At 35.5% G+C, this 24,573-nt stretch overlaps 1 long non-coding RNA gene across 1 annotated transcript in view; it reads right to left on the reverse strand.

The window, feature by feature from the left end:
- Positions 1–6,857, reverse strand: part of LOC145660739 (uncharacterized) — a 38,985-nt gene extending 32,128 nt beyond the window's left edge. Inside the window, exon 1 of the long non-coding RNA XR_014126876.1 lies at positions 6,498–6,857. This is a non-coding gene — a long non-coding RNA (uncharacterized LOC145660739). The remainder of the gene's footprint in view (positions 1–6,497) is intronic.
- Positions 6,858–24,573: the final 17,716 nt, after the last annotated feature.

Genomic DNA, 24,573 nt, shown 5'->3' on the forward strand with positions numbered 1-24,573 from the left:
ACTGCTTTAGTGATGAATACAAAAGTAAGATTTGGTTTAGGTTTATAAGTAATGAAAGTAAGATTTGGTTTATAAGTATTTTTTAGATTTAGGTTTATATGTACTTTTTATGAAAATTTTTCATAAAAAGCTTTTAATTATATAATAAATATGCAGTTAAAAGGTTTTACATTTACGATTCCTAATCAGGAACTTAAACAATTAAATATAGATCACATTTAAACTAACAAACAACTCAAACAAAAGGAAGCAAAACTAAGTAGAGGACAATGTATGTCTCTATCTCTTTCTATACCACAACTTAAGAAAATAAACAAAGAAATGAAGGCAAATGATAATAAAGTTCATTATGATGGTTTTATATTTACTATTCCAACGATTTTAGCTTTAATAGGTGCTCTAGGTTCTGTTGCTGGAGGTGCGGCTGCTATTGCTAAGACTGTAGATGATGCAAAAAAGAATAAAATGGAATTAGAGGAACAAAAGCGACATAACTTAGCAATGGAAGAAAAACAAGGTGGTAAGCTTTCAAAAAACGTAAACTCCAAAACAGTAAAGAAAAAGAAGAAATTAAACCTTTAAGTAATTTAGACCTAATACAACTTGTTAAAAAACTTAAGATAAGAAACTTTAGAGGTGTATTTATGAGTGATGAATTGCCTAAACAGCCAAGGAAGAATGAGTGTGGTATTGTTAATTTTGATACGTCTAAAAATATAGGAACGCATTGGATTTGTTATTGGAAAAAAGGAAATAGAAAGTATGTGTTTGATTCATTTGGAGGTAATCCGCCAAAAACACTCGTAAAATATCTTGGTCATAATATAGAGTACAATAGCAGCCGTATACAACATTTTAACGAGGTAATTTGTGGACATTTATGCATTACAGTGTTAAAAATGTTTACAGATGGGTATAGTTTTTCAGAAATTATTAGTCAGGTGAATAGGAATAAGGATATTTGGAGAAGTTATATTTAAGTTTTTATGGACTTATTTTATGGGCTTAATTCATAAAACGATTACAAATATTTTTATAATAAATATGGATAAGATAGAATCATATGAATTACAATCCTTTAAACCTAATCAAAAAACAATCGAGAATTTAAATAAGCCAAACAGGTCTATTGAATTTGATATTGACGTGGGTGATGGCTTCATACATCCTTATTATGCTGATATTTATGTAACTTTTGAAATTAGAGGTAGAGATGCTGATGGAGAATGTACTACTGGTCAAAATATTAGACTTATTAATAATTTCTTCCCACATTTGTTTTCTCAAATTCAAGTTAGTAAGCATGGACAGATATTAGATATTATAGATTATCCTGGTTTAACTTCAACAGCTGTAAATACATGTACGATTTCAAAACCAGAGGCAAATCACTATGATGAATGTGGATGGGAAGGAATTACGTGGGCAAGAACAGATGAAGAAATAGTGTTTTTACTCAGACTTTTGCCAGGATTTTGTTCAGATTTTAAAGATATTATGTGGAAAGGAGGATTGAAATATACATTTAAAAGAAGTGGTTCTGATGATAACGCATTTGCTATTTGGAAAACAAAAAAGCATAATGGAACATTTGAGAATGATCAACCACATCCAGGTAAACTTAAGATTACAAATATGGAGTTAAGAATGCCTATTGTTAATTATGAACCTAACTATGCCACCTTGTTAAGATCTAATATGTTAAAAGAAGGTAAGATTCCTATTTCATTCAACACGTATCAATGTTTGCAGAAGACTGTTAGTGGGAAATATTTAGAATTCGATTTAACTACACAATTTAACTCAAGTGAATTTGATATGCCTAATTTTGTGATTGCCTTTTTCCAAACTGATAGAAATGATAATCAAGAAAGAGATTCAAGCTATTTTGATCATTGTAAAGTTCAGAATATCCATTTTCGTAATTCTAGAAATGAATCTTTCCCATTAGAATCTTTAAACTTAGATTTTGCAAAACATAAGTATTTGAAAGTTTATGAAATGTATACGGTATATAAGCGAGCTACAATTGGAAATACTGAGATGTTTTATTATCCTAAAGAATTTTTAGAAAATAGGCCGATGTTCGTAATTAACACAAGCAAGCATAAATCAGTAACTGTAAGTGATAGAACTAATTTGAAACTGACTGTTAATTTTGAAAGCGATGTACCAGATAAAACAATTTGCTATGTTGTTATGATTGGTAAGAAAAATTTAGAGTATGATGTTGAGAAAGAAAAAATAATTGAGAAGATATAAATCAATTATATGTTTATTAGATTTGTTTAGTTTGTAAATGTTTTATGATAATATCATAAAAACTTATTTAATAAAATGACTATTCCAGATAACATTCCACGTGAGAATTTAATTGCGTTAATTGAAGATACTATATTAAATCTTGAGAAGTTATTAATGAAAAACAAAAGGAAGTTCAAGAGAATAAAATGTGTTTATACTACTCTTATTACGTTATCAATTCTATTATCAGGTTCTACAGGGTTCATCAATGTATTTATTCCTGTTACAGTGTATTCAATTATTACAACTGCATTTGCTTCGGCTTCTGCTGTTATCACTGGTCTATCAACACGGTTTAATATAGCTTCAAAGAAAGAATATTATAAAAATATGGTGAATCGAATTGGGCTGTTTAAAGATGAGTTTAATGTAATTAAGCTCATGAATGGTGAATTAACAGATGAAAATGTAAGAGATATTGTTAACAGAATCAATGATATACTTAACGAAATTCGAGGCTATTAGAAACTGATTTTTAAAAAGTTTTAATATAATAAATACGATGGCGAGTCATATTGAACTTTTAAATAAACTTGGAAATCTTGAACAAAAACAGGTTATTGGATTAAGAGAATTAGAATTAAATACAGAATATAAGATTGTGAAAATGGAAAAGATTAAAACTAAGTTTGGAAAGAGCATTTTAGTTGAATGTGAGGAGTTTAAGGTATTTCTTCCACCTAGATTTACAAAACACTTAACAGATAAAATGATTGATGAGATCGTTAAAGATGGAATAAAAATCAAATACACTGGTTTAAAAGATAATTATCCAACTGTTGAGTTCTGTATGTAAATTTCAAATAATGATCGGTTTTGTGAATCCAAAAAATGATCAAAAATATGTCGTCAGAAGTAAAAAATGGAGTGAATAGAATGGATCCTCAAAAGAAATTTATACTTACTAATAATTTCAATGTAATTGTGAAAAATGTGCAAACCGAAGTTCAAGTTGTTTTTGATATTAACGGCTGTCTATTCAGTTTGAATTATGATCAGTGGACAGAGTTTAAGAAGTCATTGTTTCCTATAGAGAACGAGGTTAGCAGAAGATTCCATTATCAATATCCGAACTTGTAACAATCAATATACTAATTTGTAAGTATTACGTAATTATGTAGAATTTAGTTAACTTTTATGGTAAAATCATAAAAGTGTTTTGTAATTTTATTTTACTAAATTTAGTGATTTTTATAACTAGATTTAGTGATTTTTTTTGTTTTTGTAACCAAATTTAGTGATTTTGTAACTAGATTTAGTGATTTTTTTGTAACTAGATTTAGTGATTTTTTGTAACTAGATTTAGTGATAGAATGCATTAGAAGTTATTATGAGTAAGATAGAAGTTATTTGAGATGTGATAGAAGTTATTTGGGGGATAAAAAGTGTTAAAAATTATTAGGGGGTAGATTAGAAGATATTTGGAAGCAGGGGTGTGCTATGTTATTGAGGGGATGGGGGGTGAAAGTGCGCTAGAACATACATTTATCCCCTACTAACTGACACTCATTTTTGTATAACTTCATAAAACTCAATCACGATATGACACAATCTTGTCATTTACGCACTGCCTTTCCCAAAAATCATAACAAATATACTGCCAAATAGTCCCTTCCGCCCCCCATATATATAGTGTAGCTTACAGTGGCGGCTGGTACTGTCATTAACAAAGCGTGCTACAATTATATATATATATATATATATATATATATATATATATATATATATATATATATATATATATATATATATATATATATATATTGTGTGTGTGTGTGTGTGTGTGTGTGTGTATTTACCCACTGAAGGCGGAAGTTGATATCCATCCTTTGATTCTTAATGCTGGCAAAGTTTTCTATCACCCTGGAGTTGAAATTTAGCATGTTGTTGATCAAACTTTGTTCTATCGAGAGCATGGCAAGGGCAGTTAACCTTCCTGACCTACGGAAATTCCTTACGAATGTCTTAATTCTCTTTAGAGACGAAAAACATCTCTCAGGCTCTGCTGTGGACATTGGTATGGTCACTATTATTTGCAAAAGGGTTGTTATTTCGCTAAAATTGTCCTGTATGTTGTTTTTAAAGATAAGCTGACAGAACCAAAAGCTCAGTGCGAAGCCACTGCTTACCTAACATTGGGTAGCTTTCAACCGCAGTGTCCACAAATGCTCTGGAAAATTCACTAAAATTTGCAGAATCCAGAAGTTTGGCGGCATCCAAATGGCTTGTTTTCTCAAATCGATTTCGCGCATCCGCAGAAATGCGATCACATACTTCTTTGACATTGGGTACTCTGTTAGATATAATTCGCCCACATTTGTTTTCATCAACTGTTGGAAGAAACATATCACTTGTCCTAATATTGTCTGTGGCATTCCGAATTTTCTCAATGGCTTCAATGAAATATTTACGTGCTGTTTGTACTTTAATGGTAGGCCTGCACTGAATTTGATTATAGAAAATATTCACATGCGGCATTATTTTTTGAAAGAATTGTAACCAAAACATGAATTCCCCGTGTTGGATTTCTCTAGTTCTGAAAAGCACTCTTTCGAAACATTTTAATTTTCATAGACGGAATTGACGGTTCGTGACTTGAAATTTCACCGAGTAGCTGACCCACTCGGAATACGTCGTACAGCCACTTTTTCCAAACAAGATACACGTTGTGGGGAGCAGAAGGAAAAATGTAGAAAATCCTGAAAGACTATAGGAAAAAAAAACCCTTGTCGATTGATTTTGGATGCAATTCTTCCCATTATCAAATTCAATTGGTTAACAATGGACGTAGTGTGCCAAAGTAAAGTGTTCTTTAATTTTAGATTGTACGCCATTAATTGATCCCTTATTACCGATGCCGCATTAAATGTATGTGCTATCATTTTGCTACGATCTCAATCTGTGTCAAAAATGTTCAATTCATTTAATATACACTCCCAACAATTCTGGGCTCCCGGACCTTTAGGATTAAAGAAAATAAAAAAAAAGGAGAAAAGAGAAAACCGAGCGGCGATGGCCGCCAGTAAGCAGAAGAAAGGTATAAAGAGGAATACTTGGCGCTTGCGCAGAATGTCTTCGGGCTCAACCTAACTCAGCACGGTGGAAGCTATTCTGGGTGTAAAAAAAAAGGAAAGTGGACCAGGCATATTGAGATCTTCCTCCATGCTAGAGATATATTTGTTGAGTAGGCTTGTATAGTTCAAGCGGGCTCCATTCAGTACAGCCCGCTCGGTTCGTTAGTACAACTTTCACACTGCTGAAGGCGCTGATAATCGCGCTACACGCTCGAAAAAGAAGATCGTCATGGGAAAGTTCTGTATTTTGTTAATTGACGAACAGTTTAAACAAATGAATAGATGAAAATTTTTTGAACTAAAGTTAGTCTAACACAAATTCACAAACATAGGAAGCGTGCTGTAGCCCGGTAGCCCTTCGTCAGAAACCGCTACTGGTAGCTTACAATATCAAAAATAACTAACGACAACAAGATTTTGGTAACTATCACCCTCAACGTACTTTTACTCACGAACCAAAAGAAACTCTCCAATTTATCTGGTAAATTTTCTATAATTTGTCCGGCGATACAGTACGGTAGTTAACCCATACTGAGCCCTCCTGAAGTCAATCTGAAAGTAGTAATGGAGTTCCTCATTTTGTGCATGCCGGGCTAAAAGAAATACAAAACTCTAATCTAACCTGGGAATGTAAGAAATCTGTCAAAATTTGGTAGAACCGTCTTCTGCAGTAATGTCGAATTGAGTCCTGAGCTTTGGTACAGAAGGAACGAACCTCACCAGTATCTTATATGAGGGTGTTATTACACCCTTCACCATCCGAATTCACTGATATATATATATATATATATATATATATATATATATATATATATATATATATATATATATATATATTACCAATTCCCATGTGCCCATCTACGTTACCCCAGCCTATTATAATACACCCGAATACAGTGTGTTTACCATCGGTTCCATCGAAAAGTGGCCAACTTAGACAGGTGGCCAACTTACAGAAAGTAAGTGTGATTTGTGTATTTTTAGAATAGGATTTCTAGTATTATAAATTTTAATAATCAGTGGCCGACAGCTACTTATAAATAATGTATATATAGAGTAATCATAAAAATATACAGTACTAGAAAATATTACTATAGTATGTTTAATATATGTGCATACCTTTCTCTTCCTGAAAACTAGTCTGGTACAATGGATTATTCGGATTGAAAACACAATAACACAAACAACCATGAAATAGAAGCGTATGTACGCAGTTTATTGAAATTGATATTATAACACACTGAGTTATTCAGATTGAAAACAAGAAAAGCTAAGTTATAAATTGAGAAATTCATATGCAATTTATATGACTTCTTTTTAGACCAGACTGAATTTACAAACAAGCTCACTGGGAGAGGGTCTCCTAGACGCAGAGTGCCAGTACCATCTAAATTATTTGAATTTGCAATGAAGTGGGCACATTCAGAAATGGTTTGCGTCAAGGCAACGCTAATCTGCTACGCTGTTGGATGTCGCTACCATCCACATACAACGTGACTCAGCTAGACTTACACAGTCCCAGTTCTAGTTTACCTACTTCTCATGAGATGTCGTCATGGTCTCTATACCATAATTTTAGCATTCAGTGTTGCTACTTCAGTGTTTGAAACACGTTCAGTTATTTAGCTCATCAGCATACGCGTATGTGCAATTGAACTAGATAGATATGTGCAGTGATTGTTTCCGTAATATTTCCAAAGGTCGACGTAAACCTCTTCTACACGCATATATAATAGTTTAATTATTAGTGAACTATAATAACAAATCAAGTAAATACTTATGCGAAATTCTTCTTTGTACACAAATAGTTTCGAAGCCAGTGCCAACAGAAAATTGCTTTCTTGTAAATCATAGCAACCACCATCATATTTGATTAAACCATAAATTGCCCCATCGTTTGTTTAATTTATTTTTGTATATAAATAACAATTTCATTTGTAATTTCGAAATGTTTTAATGGTTTGCACAGACATCGATTAAAAATAAAAAAGAAGTTAATTGTAAAATATGCTAGATTGGTTTCCTTTTTCCCTCTACTTTTCTAAAGCTTAATAATTTATAGTATCGTAAAACTCATCTAATTTGTAATTTATAGAAAGAATGCAAAAATAAATAAGAACGAATAAAAAGGAAATAATCGGAGATAAACGCGACTATTCCAAATTAATTTTCATTGCATAGAAACGATTACGTTTCTTACTTCATTCAATCGGCCTTCAACATTAGCCGGGAAACAGACATGCAGAGAGAGCAGAAGATTGAAAAATAAAATCAACGAAACTGCAAACCTAAGATAGAAATGCATTGAGGATACCTTTCTCATCGCCAGGAAATCGATTTGCTGAGATATTAACGCTTCATCGCTCGAAGAACGCCATACGAAGCTACAAATATGACCAACGATTTGTAACATTAATCTTTCTTCCTCCAAAAGTGTGTCGCGCAAGATCTCCGTGTGCGAGCTCATCCTATTTGTTTAACTTAATCATCGAAAGACAAATTTAATATGAGGAAGAAGATATTCAATACGTAAAAAGACTGTTTTACAATTCTTTGGATCCTTCAGAGTATTTAGAAAATACCCTCGACGTCCTCCCAAAAAGAGGGAAGCCGCCGAAAAACATCGCCCTCACAGAAGAGAAGGGAAAAGACGATTGCTAGCCGACTACGATGCTGGGATCCCGACTCCTTATTGGTCACCGCAATGGATTGAACTTCTAGCAATTTTGATGTCCAATGAATTAGAGGACTTTCCATTCATCTTTATGGACTAAACAAGTGCCACCGAACAATTTCTACAAACTATGTAGTAGTAAAGTTTTTGTGTGAGTGTTGGTGCCAATTACGGCGAACTGGAATGGAAAACTTTAAGTCCGTAAGTAGTAAGCATTCATTGAAATAAATCTGAATCTATTGCGGTTTCTTTACAAATGCCTATAACTCTGCTCTCCCGTCTGAATATCTGATTTAGGCTAGGTGTTGTTTTCAGTCCGTCACTAATCAAAATTTTTCTAGAAACTAAATTCCAAATTAGATTCATTTTAGTAAACAAAGGTACTCGCATTGAGCCTCACACATTACCTTTGCTATTAATGAATGTTTCCTTTGGCTCACAATTTCCTCCACGAAATTTGTGTACCTTTCATTTACTCTAATAATCTGCCTCTTAAAATAAACATGAGGATACGTTCTAGATTTGTAGGTATGGAAACCTCATCTGGAAAAGAGCGTTTAGTGTGCGCTGTGCCACTGAGCCCAGGTAAGCCTCAGTAGCATAGGCACACAACGTGGTGCCGAAACCTAGTCTCACCCTAGTGGTCCTAAGCACACACAACGTGATACCGACCCCCTCTCCCCAGGCCCACATATCACGTGGTGTCGAAAACGTCGTACCGACTCGAACCAGTGGCCCTCCACACTTGATGTTACAACCCGATTCGTTCGACAGGAATCGAACACAGACCTTTAGGCGCGGTCTCTGTGATGGTGTCCATGAATACACACTCTGTTGACGTTCTAAGCTTTTATCACACGGTACCCTTACTCCTTTTTGTAGTGTACTCAACCTTTTTATTACCGCTTCATCTGGTCACTTAATGTTTAGCTCATTGTACATATGTTTTGTAATCACATTGTGATTATAGCAGCGGCGGATCTGTTTAAGGGGCACCCGGTCACGTGCCCTGCCATTCATGATCTAAATAGAACTGCAATTATTAAATCAGTACTAATACATTAACAGAAACTTTTTTCTTTCTTTCTTTTCCTTTTTTTCTTTTGTAATGTTTGGATTTGTTCCGCCACAGCCGTGTTTGCGAGTGAAGGAGGCTGTGGTTATGCGCTCTCGTAGGATAGACGAAACTTGGCAACACAGCGACGGTTGTTTTTTGGCTGCGGACTTACAATTCTATGCTTTGACAGTAGCCCTATCATCAGAGATGGCAGGGGATCTTATGGCTATGTCCATTGAAAATGGGCACAGTAATGTTGAGACCTGTCGCATGAGGCGCTATGCTCTGTCTCATGGAACATACAGCGGTAAGAAGGTTGCGACAAGGAAACTCAACTCTGTATAGAGTGGAACGAAAGGAGGGGAAGGGGAAGGTGGGTCAAGCCATTTTCAGAATTTGGTGATGAAAAGGGGGGTGTAGCGAATGACATATTAAGGGTTGCCACCATGGTGCAGTTAATTTACAATACATTGACCTAAAATTTACACGCATAAGTTACCAATCGGCATCTGCAATCGTATTTTCAAATAGTGAGCTACACTTTACGTATATAATGTTTCCCATAAAAGTAATTAAGAAATCACTCATAATTGAAGGAAATGGACATATAGTAGTTGAAACAAATTGTTGTTGAAAACAAACAAATGATTCGTTACCCAAAATATCAATCAGGGGCGTTTTTACATATGGGGCCAACATGGGTCTGGGACGGCGAGTTTTCTGAGATCATTTTTTTTTAGTACCAGCTTTGGAAATTTCAGGTATTTATTTATTATGCTTAGTTATGGTGATATGACACGGGATTATTTCATTTGTAAATATCAAAAAAAAGTAAATAAATAAATAAATAAATCTAATTGGTAAGAAGTAAGTAATTAACATTCTAGTTATTAATTTACATAAATTATTTCCGCTCTCGTATTGTTGACACCTTATTCTTTTATCGTAATTTTAAAACACTTCCATTGTTGATAAACTTCCAGAATTACCTACAGTTTTCAAACATCAACCGAGCCGCCAACGCAAGAAATTGAATGTTTCAATGTTGTATTATTATTCTTGAACTTGCCTGATCTCATGAACTTGGTTTCATAATCAGCAACTGTCTCAGAATTTCTATACTGCAAGGGCGCCCATCAGGGGGAGCAAGGTGGGGCGCTCGCCCCCAGAGGAAATTGTACTTCAAACTATTGAAAATCGAATAGAATTTTTACATTAGTTACAGCAAAATTTGAAACTATTTTTGAAATGTCGCTTAGACTTGCCCTCCCTTGGAAACCACAACATGGGCGCCCTTGCTATACTGGTATTTAATTTATTGTTATTGACGGGGCGGCATTTTTACAATGGCTCGAAGGCGGCAAAAATGTTAAATACGTCCCTGAATATCACTCTACTGATCTTCAACGATGGCAGGATTCAAAAGAATGGTCACTCTGTTTTCTGTTAAAAATTTAGTAGTCGTTTACTGTTGCAGTAGTTTTCTTCTTTTCTTTATCCCCCATCTTAAGGGGATGTCTACCCACTTGCAAGTGTTTCAGGATCCCTATAAGATAACACGTAGATATTTCTATGTGAATATTTAACAAGATATTGCACTTACCGTCTCAAAATTTTCCATGATATTTTCCAACAGCAATACCTATATGTTCATGGTTTCTGTTTTTGATTTAATGCCCCAGATCAATTTAGATTAATTATAATGTATACTTCCGTTTACACTTGGCAACGTAGAGGATAGAATTTCTCCAGGAATTGAGAGCTCTCTGCTGAACCTCTAGCCCCAATAGTCTTCGCGTCACGTGGTAGTGATTTATGAGCGCTTCTGGCTAAAAACAAATGTTGTCTCTGTTTCTTCCTTTTTTTTTTGTCAAAAACTTGTTTTGGGCAGCTTTGTCCTCAGTTTTGTCCACTGCCTCTATCGAGATAGCAGTTATAAATGGAAATCGTTTGCAGATCTCATAGCAGATAATGTAACATTCTTTGAAGAAACTCGAAGACTGACATACGAACCGCGTGACAATTTGGGTAGGGAATCTGGAGCGTTGCAATTTTGTGTTCTGAAGTCCGCCTTATCACACAAGACGAAATGACCATAAACAAGAGACTTGTGAAGGAAGAAGGAAAATGTTCTTAGTAATTGTATCCAATTGTTTCCACATTTTTCACCTTTCCCCCCGAAAGATCCCTTCGAAAAGGGAAAGAGGGGAGGGTGATTTTGTGACCCTTGAGTTTTAGAATAGTCTTGAAACGAACTGCAAAGTGCACTTACTGGAAATTCTACTGTCGTTGTGCTATAATATCTGTGTTGCAAGAAGTGTGACAAAATGAAGGAATCAAAGAGAAAAATAATTTGGTACTCTCTCCTTCCAAAAAAGAAGTCTCGCCAAGCTAATTCATATGTGTGGTCGATCTCAGAGTATGGAGTTCAGAGACTGGATAGTTAATATTTACCATTCAGGATTACCTTACAACCAATTAAATTCCATTTTCACCTAGCTTGGGCTGGGTTTGGGCAACTCCCTCTTGTGCAGTCGCCTGGACCCAGATCAGGCTCGTATTTATGGACATGTGTCTATTTCCGGATCACTTCGGAATTGATCCTTCGTTAATAACCATTCAAGTTCATTACTCTATTTCCTGAATTATCCAGTAATCCTTTCTCCTCCAATCCTTTATCTTTCTTCATTCTTTCTCTTTTTCCTTTCTTCTCTGCCTCCCTCTGCTACTCTTCTTTCTCACTCTTCTTTTTCCTAACACTAACAAAACTTAAAAACGGTGTCGTGACGGGGAGTAGTCGCTATCAGCACGGTCAATAAGTTGTTTCGATAGGTTTTTTTTTTCTTTCTTCGGGAGTCCGATATGGAATGATTAACTCGAAAATGAACATATACAGAAAGAATAATAATAATAAAATTTATTCATGATTTCAATTATCAGATAGGAGAGTATTGTATTTCTTCCTTACTTCGGGCGACTCCTCCTTCCACCCACGAATAAAATTACCCGTATACATGACAATAGGAAGGTATTTCGTTGAAAAATATGCTTTTTGTAGGATCATTTTAATTTCAGGCATATAGTCATTCTACTCCTTTTCATAATGTAATTAATATAGATGTATGCACAGTATAAATGTAATGTGTTAGAGATGTAATAAACTATTTCGTTGATAATTGTTTTTGGTAGAATCATTTGAATTTCAAGCATAACGTCATACTAAGGGGTTCCATAGTCTTGTGGTTAGAACTTTTGACTCCTGTTCGCGTGATTCTAGGTTCGATTCCCTACTAGAATACTCAAATCATTGGCGTTTGCTCATCGTTGTGAGGCAAGCTGGGGAGCCACGTGATTAAAAGACGTGACAGTCTATAGAATTAATATAAATGTATACACAGTACAAATGTTGTTTGACAGTAGTAAGGTATTTCGTTGATATGTATATACTATTTCTAGGATGTATACATTTCTTTGTATACGACTTTTATAATGTATAATGTATTCTTATAATCAAGAACGAAATTTTAAAATTCTTCTTCTTATTATTATTATTATTAAGTATTCTGCCTTTTGGCCGGTCCTGGGACTGATGAGATTTTTTTCGTTTCTTCTTAATTTTCAGTTTGGACCTTGAAATATTTCTTCCATGTTTCTCGATTTTCAGCTTCTTCTTAATAATAATTAATTATTAATGCTTAATAATAATTAGGCATAACAATGTTAGAAAACTGAAATATTTTAACAGAGCAGTTGATTTCCACGAATGTCTAATAACAAATTTTACCACCCAAGTGAGATTTATACCACTTGACACGATGGTTCGGAACTCATGACTATCATATTTGTGTTACAAGGTTATTTTCTAAAGACAGCTGTTTATTAGTCTAAAATCTAAACTCAGCAATACAGCCCATAGGGGCCTGGACATGCCAGCTGGTAAACATTCACAACCTAGAAGATCGTGATCAGTGCAATGACATCAAACAATCCTTTCGTCTTTCTTGGCCAGAGATCGCTACCACTTTATTCGGATAGTTCTCCATTTCTTTCACGATGTTGACTCAACTTCGGAAGTTGTGAGCTTACACTGGCAATCGAATCCTATTCTACGTACAATGGAGACACAATATAACGAGATTCAGCTAAGGAAAAACTCCTAAATAGTCATTAGTAGGAAAAGAAGCTGAGTACTATTCAGGAATGAATTGTTGATCATCTCTTAGGGGGAGGATATTTTCGAGAAAATGTACGCATGGAAAATAATAATAATAATAATAATAATAATAATAATAATAATAATAATAATAATAATAATAATAATAATAATAATAATAACACAGCTACACAAAAAGAATAAAAGTTCTGTGCACCAGACCCCAGGGTATGGATTCAAAATATTTTGGTACCCAGAATCCAAATTTCGAAACCCCAGGACGATTGACCGTGATATTTTTTTAAATGGGCGATAAACATAAGCAAACGTAAAACAGCACTTACGTTCTTCTCCCATAAAACAAAGTTGACACGGTCAAATCGTCCTGGAGTTTCGAAATTTGGGTTCTGGGTACCAAAATACATCGAATCAATACCCTGGGGTCCAGTGCACAGAACTTTTATTTATTTTGTGTGGTTGTGTAATAATAATAATACTGTATAAGGAAAAGGAATGAAGACGTACTAAAGGAAGCTAATGAAGGACGACAGATCATGAAGATAATAGAAAAAAAAGAAACACATGCTTGGACATCTTATTCGGCACTCCGATTGGATCACCATGTTGATAGGGGAAAAGGCAGAAGAAAAACCAGGAAGTGGAAGATCAAGGATAGAAAAATCTATAAGTTTTACGTCCCACAGTTATGCCTGGTAGGTTAAAGGAGCTCTAGTGATGATGTGAAAAGAAGGAAATGCTGGAATGCAGAAAGTGGAAGGAAACGGGAGAACCCCGAGAAAACCTCCACACATGGTGTTTGTCCTCCACAAAGTTCACTTGGTGCGAGCTGAGATCGAACTAAGGACGCCATGCATTAGAGGTGAACGCTCTACCACTGACCCACCGCGGCCCGATCAGGGATAGATGCAGTTACGAAGAAGAGACCTTATCAAATTATAAAACAGCTCTCCCAGGGGAGAGAAAAGTTTTAAAATTTCCTTCTTGCGCATCAACCTATGATTGAAGTGAGAAAGATTATTATTATTATTATTATTATTATTATTATTATTATTATTATTATTATTATTATTATTATTATTATTATTATATCGAGAATGTACTTCTGGGTTTCCTCCTTAAAAAATACACACACTATTTCCAATTATGGTTATCCTACTTTTTACAAATTTGTCTTTTTTTTCCTCTGTCTTTCATTCCCATCATGCGATGGGTGGGCCATAGAAGGTGACGCCTTTTCTGTGGCCAGAGTGATCAAATTTGTCTAATTCAATATTGGTTTAAATAGTATTAGTTTTCAAGCTACATATATGAGTTCTTTGACTAACTGAATAGTGCACACCCCTTCTGGCTCAATCGCCACTATTTAACATTAAATTTCAGATGCCTCGATATACTTGCATAAGTTTATTATTTCTAAAATAAACATTACGTAAAAGGTTAATCAAATTGATATCAAGTTTTTCTGACATTTGTATATTACGCATATCTTTCTTAATTTGCATTACTCACATTACCCCAGAGAACGAACAAATTTTAGAGTTCTGGTTTGAACTTCTCTTACAATAATAAGCAAATATACGAGGAACAAATTTACCATTATTGACGATGCGGAGGGGAGGAGATTTTCTGGACTAGGAAGGAATGTGTGCGGGTGCAGAGCAGAGGTCTGCACGGGCCGGAATTTTCAGCCCGGGCCCGGCCTGTGAATTTACAATGTGAGGCCCGACCCGAGTCCAAAATATGTCTTAGCATTTAGGCCCTAGCCCGGATTGCAGAATCTGGCTCTGTGATAATCAAATGAGCCCGAAATAAGCCCGGATTGCAGAAACTTAATTATTAATGCAAAATTTTATTTTTATTTACAGTAATTCGAGGTTTGATTTTGCAGTTTTGTTTTAAAAGTCCTCCAGAAAGAACGATGCAATTTGTATCGTTTTACACTATATTTACAAAGTTAGGCCCGAAAACGTCCGAGAAATATGGTTGTATATTTAAAAATTCACAGCCCGAACCCAGGGGCGTCATTTAGGAGGACAGGGAGAGGCATTTGCCCCCCTCCCGAGTTTGAGATTTATATAATTTTATCAATAGCATAGTAGTAAATCAGTGAAAAACGCGAAATTTTACATATATCAAGGGGTCTTGACCCCCCAAGCCAAATCTGAAATGACGCTACTGCCCGAACCCCTCCCAGGCCCGAAGTGATACATTCTTTGTAGGCCCGAGCACGTGCAGACCTCTAGTGCAGAGGCGTTTCAAGTGGTGGGCGACTGCCCACGGCCTTGCATCTTGAGGGACCTCGCAAAGACCAACGAGCCTAAATCGATTTAGCACTCACTTTTGTCGATGCAACAATAGAAACAAATATGAATTCGGACTTAATTACAGAAAAACAATACGCTTCAAACTAACTTTTCATCTATTCGTATATATTAGATCGCTAGCATACGCGACAGGCGGCGAGTTTATTTTAAAATTGCAATAATGAATGTGTATAAATCTTTATCGTTGAGATAAATTGTTTTCGATAAATTTTATTATAATTAGCAATTTTTAAAAAAGGGGGCAGGAAGGACTCGTAAACCTTATTCGCCTTCTGTGCAGATGGTATGGTAAAAATCAATACTGGATAATGAAAGTGTAAGTGTAAAGGCTAATATGGAACAGAGAAACAAAAGAGAACTTCTTCAGAAGGGAATTGGGAGGGGAGGGGATGAGAGTACAATGCTGTGACACTTAAAATGCGTCTTGATTTGTATACTTCAACAAACTTTTCTTATTAGATTACGCAATTTCTAGTTTCTTACTCCGATTATTCAAAGTATTCAAATGTTCTCGGAGGGAGTGACCGCCCCTCCCTTTAATCCGTCCGTGGTGTCATTCAGTTTGGCTTTTCGCTACTAATTCAAAGTGCTTTCCGAAACAAGTTGTCTTCTTGTGACAGCAGGGGGTGGAAGAAACAAACAAACCGTGAAAGGAAGAAAGAAGAGGTTTTGGGCTCTTCCAGTCCAGACCATTCTAACCACTGAGAAGTGAGAATCACAACGTGATTTTTCTGGTAAGAGCGTCCTTTTAAAAGCAGCTAACAAGCAAACAGATGGTCAGCCCTCTCCCCTCTGCAGCATACTTTTTATTCTCTGTTGCCAAACTTACTGAAGAATATATTGCAATTAATCTAACGCATGTAACGTAAATTGGAGACCGTGGTTGGATTTATATGGGTCTTGTGTATTTGTATTAAAAATTTCAAGCTATTACCTGCAATACTTTGTTAGAAATTACCATATTAAATTTTACATGTTATCAAATGGAGAGTTAGAAACCTAAGCGGAGATGGTAGGAGATCCCCTTAACAATTGTTCATAACATGGCAACCCTTAACCTGCCTTGAAATGTGTTCGCGATGGCTTGCACCCGACCGAATGAAACTGCCACCCCCTTAACAATGAAATAGACAGCGCGGACACTGGCGAGCAGGCTTAAAAAAAAAGAGAAAAAGAAAAAAACTCTATGGTCTTATTAGCGCTTATTCCGGCCTAGTCAGTGTGAGTAGTGTGCTTAGTTTGTGTAGTGTCATAATTCGTGTGAGATGAATCAGGTAAGATACTTACAAACTAAAAACCTAGATTATCAAGATCGTCTTTCAGCAAAAGAATTAGGCCCATCAAGACCAGAGCTATCCATAAACCAAGTGTTCAAAGATAAAAATAGAACGTACAATAGACGTTTCAGTAAAAGCGTGTACGAAAAGTGGGAATGGATGTGTGGGTGTCCTGTAACTATTTTGCTTTCCGTGCATTTTGTTCGGTAGAGAAGATATGTGGACTAAAATTGGTGTACGGGACTTGAAACATTTGCCTGAAAAAAGCAAAAAAACATAGCTTGTCAAAATGTCATTTGGATAACGAAATGAGTTTCGCTGTGTTGGGGAAGACGGATATCAGGGTACAGCTTGATGATGGTTACAGGGTGTCTGTACGCAGACATAACGAACTTGTTAGTAAAAATAGATACATTTTGTCACGCATTATTGATGCAATTAAATTTTGTGGGGAATTTGAATTGGCTTTGCGTGGACATGATGAAACAGAGAACTCAAATAACTTATTCTGTGTTTCACCTTATCAGCGTTGCCAGACTCACAGCTCGGAATTATTCCAAAACCTGATCGAAATTATGCTAGATTCGGTCAAATTATGCTAGATCCTCATAATTACTAATTCAGAAGTTTATAAAGAAAAGAAAACCAAAGTTGAGATGCAATAACGTACCTTAAAATACGCAGAGTACAAAAATACGAGGATAGAACTCAATACTTCACGCACCAAATCTTTGTAACTCAACTAAACTAGTGCAGTCATAGCCAGACTCACAGATTTTGGCTTCTAAGAAGAATAAAGAAAGAAAAATATGTCGTATAAATGAGTGTTTATTTACATACTTTAAAAAAAATGACCTCGCAGTCAAAGGATTAGAAAACCCTCGGTGGAGCTACCAAAAAAAATGCATCTCTGGAGTGGACTGGGTCAAAAACGTGCCGAAAGGCATTTGGGTCACCTGCATTTGTGTGCTATATGTTTCATCAAGAAGCTACCGTCTGCAATAAATCTCATTTTCAGAAACACTAAATTGTTTTTATTCCCACGCCCCTTCTCCAAAGGTATCGGTAAAGGGATTACCTCCCGCCGTTTCGAACTTCCTTCGAACAATAAGGCTGCCTGTATGGTTTACCGATTGTATGAATCAATAGGACAGCATGACATCTCCATGTTTTTCGACTTTTTGATAAACTTGCTGAAATTATGCTAGATTTGGCCAGGATGCTAAAAGTAAGATGCTAGATGCTAAAGACATGAAATTATGCTAGATCTGGCATCATTATGCTAGATCTGGCAACGCTGCACCTTATGAAGAATATAAAACGGAAATACGTAAGACGCATCAAACCAGTGTAGCCAGTAGCAAAAAGTGCACTTTTCTGTCAGAAAAGGTTAAAAACATGTGCATATAGTCTCGTACAACAAGGTTACGGTTGCCTCTATTCGTGGAACAAGTGGGAAGTGAATGACACAAGTCACTTTATGTAGATATTTATAACATCGGTTTGTATTAGACCTCAATGCCAATTGAGATTATTATCATATTACTTTGATTATGACACTATACCAAGAAAAAAAGAGTATTTCACTAGCCACTCAACTTAGAAAGCTGAAATTCGCCTTTTCTTTTCTTTTTTCTTTTAATAAGCAGATAGCCTTGCAATTTTAGTTGTTTATAATTCCCTTCAGATTCAACACCCTTCTAACATTCAATTTTCTTACACCCTCCTTGATTAGGGATGGGGCTTGGGCATTTACCCACTGGGTAGGTAAATAAAAATTGGGTAAATACCCGGTAAATACCGAAATTTTATTTACCTACCCAAAAAATGGGTATTTATAACAAAATGCAAGATTACATAATAAGAAGACATAGTGAATTCTAAAATAGCAGTATAATATCTTCCAGACCAAATGTGGTTAAAGAAAGATGCAAACTTTCAACACTGGAAACTCAATTTATATCTGGTAACAGTTTCAATCAACTCCGTTGCTAATTTAGTTCAGTACTGATGTTAGCTTGAGATTTGTTGAGAGTAAACGTGCCTCTTACCTAGGGTGACCAACCGTCCCGTAAAAACGGGATTGTCTCGTTTTTTCAGTACCATTCCCAGTGTCGCGAAAAATTCTCCTGGGACGCCAAAATGTCCCGTATTTACGTACATTCGGTACAAAAAACATTTCGAATCGCTAAAACTTCCTAATTTATATTATTTTTTCTAAGCTATGTGATTATATTGGAGTATGTCGAATTACTGAGCAACTTCATTACGACGTTTGCGATATTGGATGTGGTGGCTGCACTGTTTTCCCTCCTAGGCCTCCCCAATCCGCAGACGACAATGCAAGGTGCTGAAAGTCTTATGAAGAACAATGTAACCTGTTTTTACACTCTGTTTGGGCGCATTGAGGCGCTGTCATCAGTGTTTCCGTGATTTGACTAAGATGTAACATACTACGAAAGGGTAACAAAGGTATAGAACTATAAAAGTAAAAGTAAAAAGAAAATCAATTGTAAGTGAAATAATCTTAAAAATAACAAAATGCAAATAAAATGAGTTGGAATCCGATGCTGAGAGTAATGTAAATCCTATCGGTGGCAGATTTGAGCGCTCATATATTTTTAGTAATGTTTTTCAAATATTTCACTTTTTAGTTGCTGATAGTTACTTGTTATTAAATTCATTCCAGAACATTTTAAATAGGTTTTAAAATTAAAAAGTGTAAACTTACTCTTTTTTTGTGGGGGATACAGAGAGAAAAAGAGAGATAGGGAACGGAAAGGCAAAAATATATATTTAGGGGAGCAATCCATCCAGAAATAAAAGGTGTCCCGTTTTTGCTAGTTGACGATTTGGTCACCCTACTCTTACCTGAATTTATATCTGAAAATGGGTAGAAGGAAAAGTAATGTTTGGAGCGCATACAATGTACGTAGCGACAAATCAGCAAACTGCAAGTACTGTGGTAAAAACTATAAACACGCAAACGTAAATAAAATGTCAGATCATGTGAATAAGTGTTTCAAGTGACTTGAAGGTTTGAGGAAAACAATTTCAAAAGCTTTACAAGGAAAAGGTTTGTCTGATTGTTGGCTAAATACTGGGACGAAACAAGTGAATGAAAGTGAACCACCTACGCCAAGTTGTAGTACCAATAAGAGCATTGATGACTCTTTAGTGGCGAGTGTGACTGATAAAACTTTGATGCCAGTTTTATATAAGAGGAGCTCCTCCACGAATGGATACAACGACAGCTGATGAAAACGTAAGTATATATGCATAGCGTAGTTAATGGGTTAATGAGCCACGTTATCACGTATCAAATTCCGTTTTGGGTTGAGCCAGAAGGGAGTAGTTTGGTCGCCAGAAGTGTCTATAACGTGTCTAGAAATTCAGAAAAAAATTGCAAATGGCAAAGAACACTTAACTACTTGTGTAACTAATGTAACGGCTTTACTTTAGCCATTTCAATCTTTTTTTCGATTCTGTGATTTCTTCTTTCAATTCCAATGCTCCAGCTGCGCATCGAAAGGTAAGACAGGTCAAAAGAGATTGGTCAAACACGTTCCAAATATTCTCAAACAATTTATATTTTGTAAATAATGGCCAAATGGTTAAGTCAAGTAATGGTCGAGAGTTAAGAACATTATGCAAGAAAATATTGACGTTTTACTTAAGAAATGTATGGTACTCGTAATTTAAGACATGCATCTAAATTCCCAACGATTCAAGTTAATCACTACGTAAGTAATTTTTATTAGAAATTTTCTTACTATTGTTTCCATCGAAATTAAACGAATGAATTACTTAAAAGAATAGCATTTTCTACGCGCTTCGTTCAGAATTAAAATGGAAGGACATTTTTAATGTGTGAATTGATTCGAGAACTATTCATCTTTACTTTTTTCACCTTTTATTCACTAGTTTGTTACCTGGGTTATTACCCCTAGCAGAGAAACTTTTAAACATTGATCTTTTTACTTTCATTACCTGTGTACAATGAACTTTGTTATTAACAAAAATTTGTGCAATATTCACTAACTTCTCACGTTAAAACTCATGCTTTCACTTTGGTCCAGCAAAATGTCTCATATACCGCAAATATGTGTGTATTGGGTTATTCTCCAGCGTATCAGCAATTTATGTTGGAAGCTAGGATATACCAGCAGAGTTTTCAGGGGAAACAAGTGCATATTCCTGCTAGTACGTTTTTAGAAAATGATTGTTGCGTGGGGTAAACGACAATTGTCAAATGTGACGTCATTTTCTAACACTTAAAAGAAAATCTATGAAATATAGAATTGTTAAGCACAAGGGCATAATTTCAAATATTATTTCGTTTTTAATAATATTATCTTTCAAAAACCAATTCCAACCAAACGCACAATCTACACACAAATGGTTGAATTGTACTTGGCTAAGATAAGAAACAGTTTTCTATTTCTAGATTTCTAGGTTAACAAATTTCCGTAAAGGGAACACATAGATATAGCTGTAGCTGATTTTTTCCATGTGATAAATTTGTACCCACAGTGAAAATTGAATGCATTCTGGTTATGGGTGCAAATAATCATGTATTTACTAGTGGAATAGGTTAAGATACGTGTTCAACCTAAGATGGCTTATTTCACAACATATTTTTATATTTTATGTTTTAGGCAATGTTAAACAGAATGCTAGCGAAAGCTGCCTACGTAACTGGAGCGCCATTGTCCATGGTGGAACATCCTCTCTGTATAGATTTCTTCAAGCGTCTAAGACCTTCATTCAAAATTCCAGATAGAAAGTCGTTGTCAACTTGGCAACTTGATGCCCAGTTTCATGAAATGCAAACACAGCTGCGTGTAGAGCTACAAGAATCGAAGTACCTAAATCTTCTATGTGATGGTTGGAATAATGTTCGCAATGAGGGAATAATCAATTTCATTATTACAAACCTTCATCCAATATTTGTTCACTTTATAAGCACGAATTATAACCGTCACACTGCTGAGTACATTAGAGATCAAGCATTTAAAGTCATTGAAAAATACGTCCCAAGTGAGTTCTTTATTCTCATTGCCGATAATGCAACAAATATGCACAAGGCTTTTTCTCTTAACGAAAAAAAAAGTATCCCCATTTGCAACCATTGTCATGTATAGCACATACGTTGAACCTTGTCTGCAGTGATATTTTGAAGTGTATTTCAATTTCATCATTTATGGCAAATGTTATATACATAATTGAAACAGAAATACTCAGGTCTTGAATAAACTTTTTCGTGCAATTAACAATGAGAAAAACATACACACTTCCCTTACTTTTCCATGTAAAACCCGTTGGGGAAGCTACTTAAAATCTCTTGAAAGTTTGAAAGCTACAAAAGTCACCCTACAGAACTTAGCTGTTCATGAAACCACTGCAAGATATACAGCATTTATCAAAGACCACAAAGCAAGGTTACTTGACGATGAAGGTTTCTGGGTGACAGTTGAAAAGCTAATATACGTTCTCAAACCAATAGTGTCCTGGATAAATATATTAGAATCTGATGAATGTAACATACACCGAGTTTTTCCTGCTGTCAAAGAAATCGAAGAGCAATTAAGAAGATCTGTTCCCGAATTCCCATTGTCCAAAGCAGAAGAAACAAATATTCTTCATAATTTCGAAAGCAGAAAAGTTAAAGCACTACAACCGTTTCACTATGCCGCAGCATTGCTAGATCCATCATCACAGGGGTTTGACTTGACTCCAGAACAACATGTTGATGGACTGGAGTTCATACACAAGGTTGCAGAAAACATGAAAGCAAATCTTGTAAATGTGATGAAGGATTTTGCACACTACAAGGCAAAAGAAGGTTTGTGGGGCAAGAAGTTTATTTGGCCAAGTTCTGGTGAAATGAACCCAGTAGTTCGGTGGCAAGGTTTGTGTGGAAGTACCGACTTATCTGAAGTTGCACAGCGGATATTAACAGCGCCGGTATCATCAGCCGCCACAGAAAGATCCTTTAGTGCATTCTCAAAAATTCACACTAAGTCAAGGAATAGACTGAATACTTCCAGAGCCGGAAAAATTACGTATATTGCTTTTAACTGGAAATTGCTTCACTGGAAACAGAAACCGAAAGTATCAACACACCGTAAAGAGACAGAGAAGATTGTTGAGTCAGAGCAGCAGAAGGACTTAGAAAATACGTTATCGCAAGATACAAGTTCATCACATTTGAAATGCACTATAGTACCAAGGAAAACCATTGAAGAAGACACTAACAGTGACATTTATTCCGTGTGTGAGATAGATGAAGACATCGGCAGCGATAGATAGATGAAGACAATATTTGGAGAATGTTGCTAAATCTTGAATGTTCTGTAGTTCATTTGTTATTTTATTAGGTTTATGATAGAAATGGCGTGGATGATGTTGCCAATTGAGATGTCTGAAATCAGAGTGAACTAACTGCATTTTGCCGAATTCTGAATTAAAGCATAAAATCATTTCAATTAGGCGTATGGATATAATGCCATCGTAACAGAAACTAATTAAGGAAACTGACGTAACCGTCATTTGAAGTCCATTTTCCAATGGCCCTTTATCTGCTTGTATCCAAGAATGCTAATTTCCCGCAAAATATGAAAATACAGTTACTTTATTTTGGCTTCAGACAGCTCAGTTTTTATCACAGTTTGATGTTTAGCTATACCCGGCTGCACTGTACGACCCTTCTGAATCGTGTTTCCCGCTCATCCAGCGATACAGTGTAACGTTGCCACAAGGTCATTCATTGCAGTCTCCCTCCTTACTTTTTTTTCTCGTAGCGTAACCACAACTAGCTATTGATGAAATAATAATAATAATACTAATAATAATAATAATGCTCTCAGGGTTCCACAGGGTCCGATCTCAGTCTACTTTTATTTTAAATATTGGTGTTATTGGTGACAGAGAGCAATTTAGTAGACCTAACTTCAAAATTAAGTATAACGCAAGCAAGTAAAATTAGTGTACTCACCAGTTCAGGCATCTCCAAAAACATCCATTTCAAATTCAATCGTTTCATCTGCAGTGTCCGTGTCGCTGTTACTTTCCTGATTGGCCCTGGGATTTCGCAAAGTACCTATTTCCATTTCACCAGTTTCATCTGCAGTGTCCGTTTCACTACTACTTTTCGAATTAGCAGAATAATATACTACATCGTCATTTCCATCTACCATTTCAATGTCACTGTCATTCTGAGAATCTTCCACCAGACGCACACCTAAATCGTTACTTTCATCGGTGTCACTATCGCTTTCCAAGTTGATGACAACGGGATCATGTTCATGATCAATTCATCCTTCAATCTCCCACATGCAATTTTCTAACTTAGTTCGCGACAATTAACTTAGTCCCTTAGTTCGCACACTGCATAAACCAGATTTAGAGAGTGAAGCGAGTTAATTGTAAGACCATCAGAAGCTACCTAAAAACTAGAAGCTCTCTAGTCACATAATAATAATAATAATAATAATAATAATAATAATAATAATAATAATAATAATAATAATAATAATAATAATAATACTAATAATAATAGTAATGGGTTGCCATGTAGCTCAGTCGGTAGAGTGACCGACTGTCAATCTTCATCTTTTAGTTTCATTTTCAGGGGCTATGAGCTATGCAGACACGGGACCCATAGTTTAAATTGGGATCCGAACCACT

Source organism: Thermobia domestica, chromosome 9 (genome assembly GCF_964235325.1).
Source record: "Thermobia domestica chromosome 9, izTheDome1.hap1.1, whole genome shotgun sequence".
NCBI classification, from domain to species: Eukaryota; Metazoa; Arthropoda; class Insecta; order Zygentoma; family Lepismatidae; genus Thermobia; species Thermobia domestica.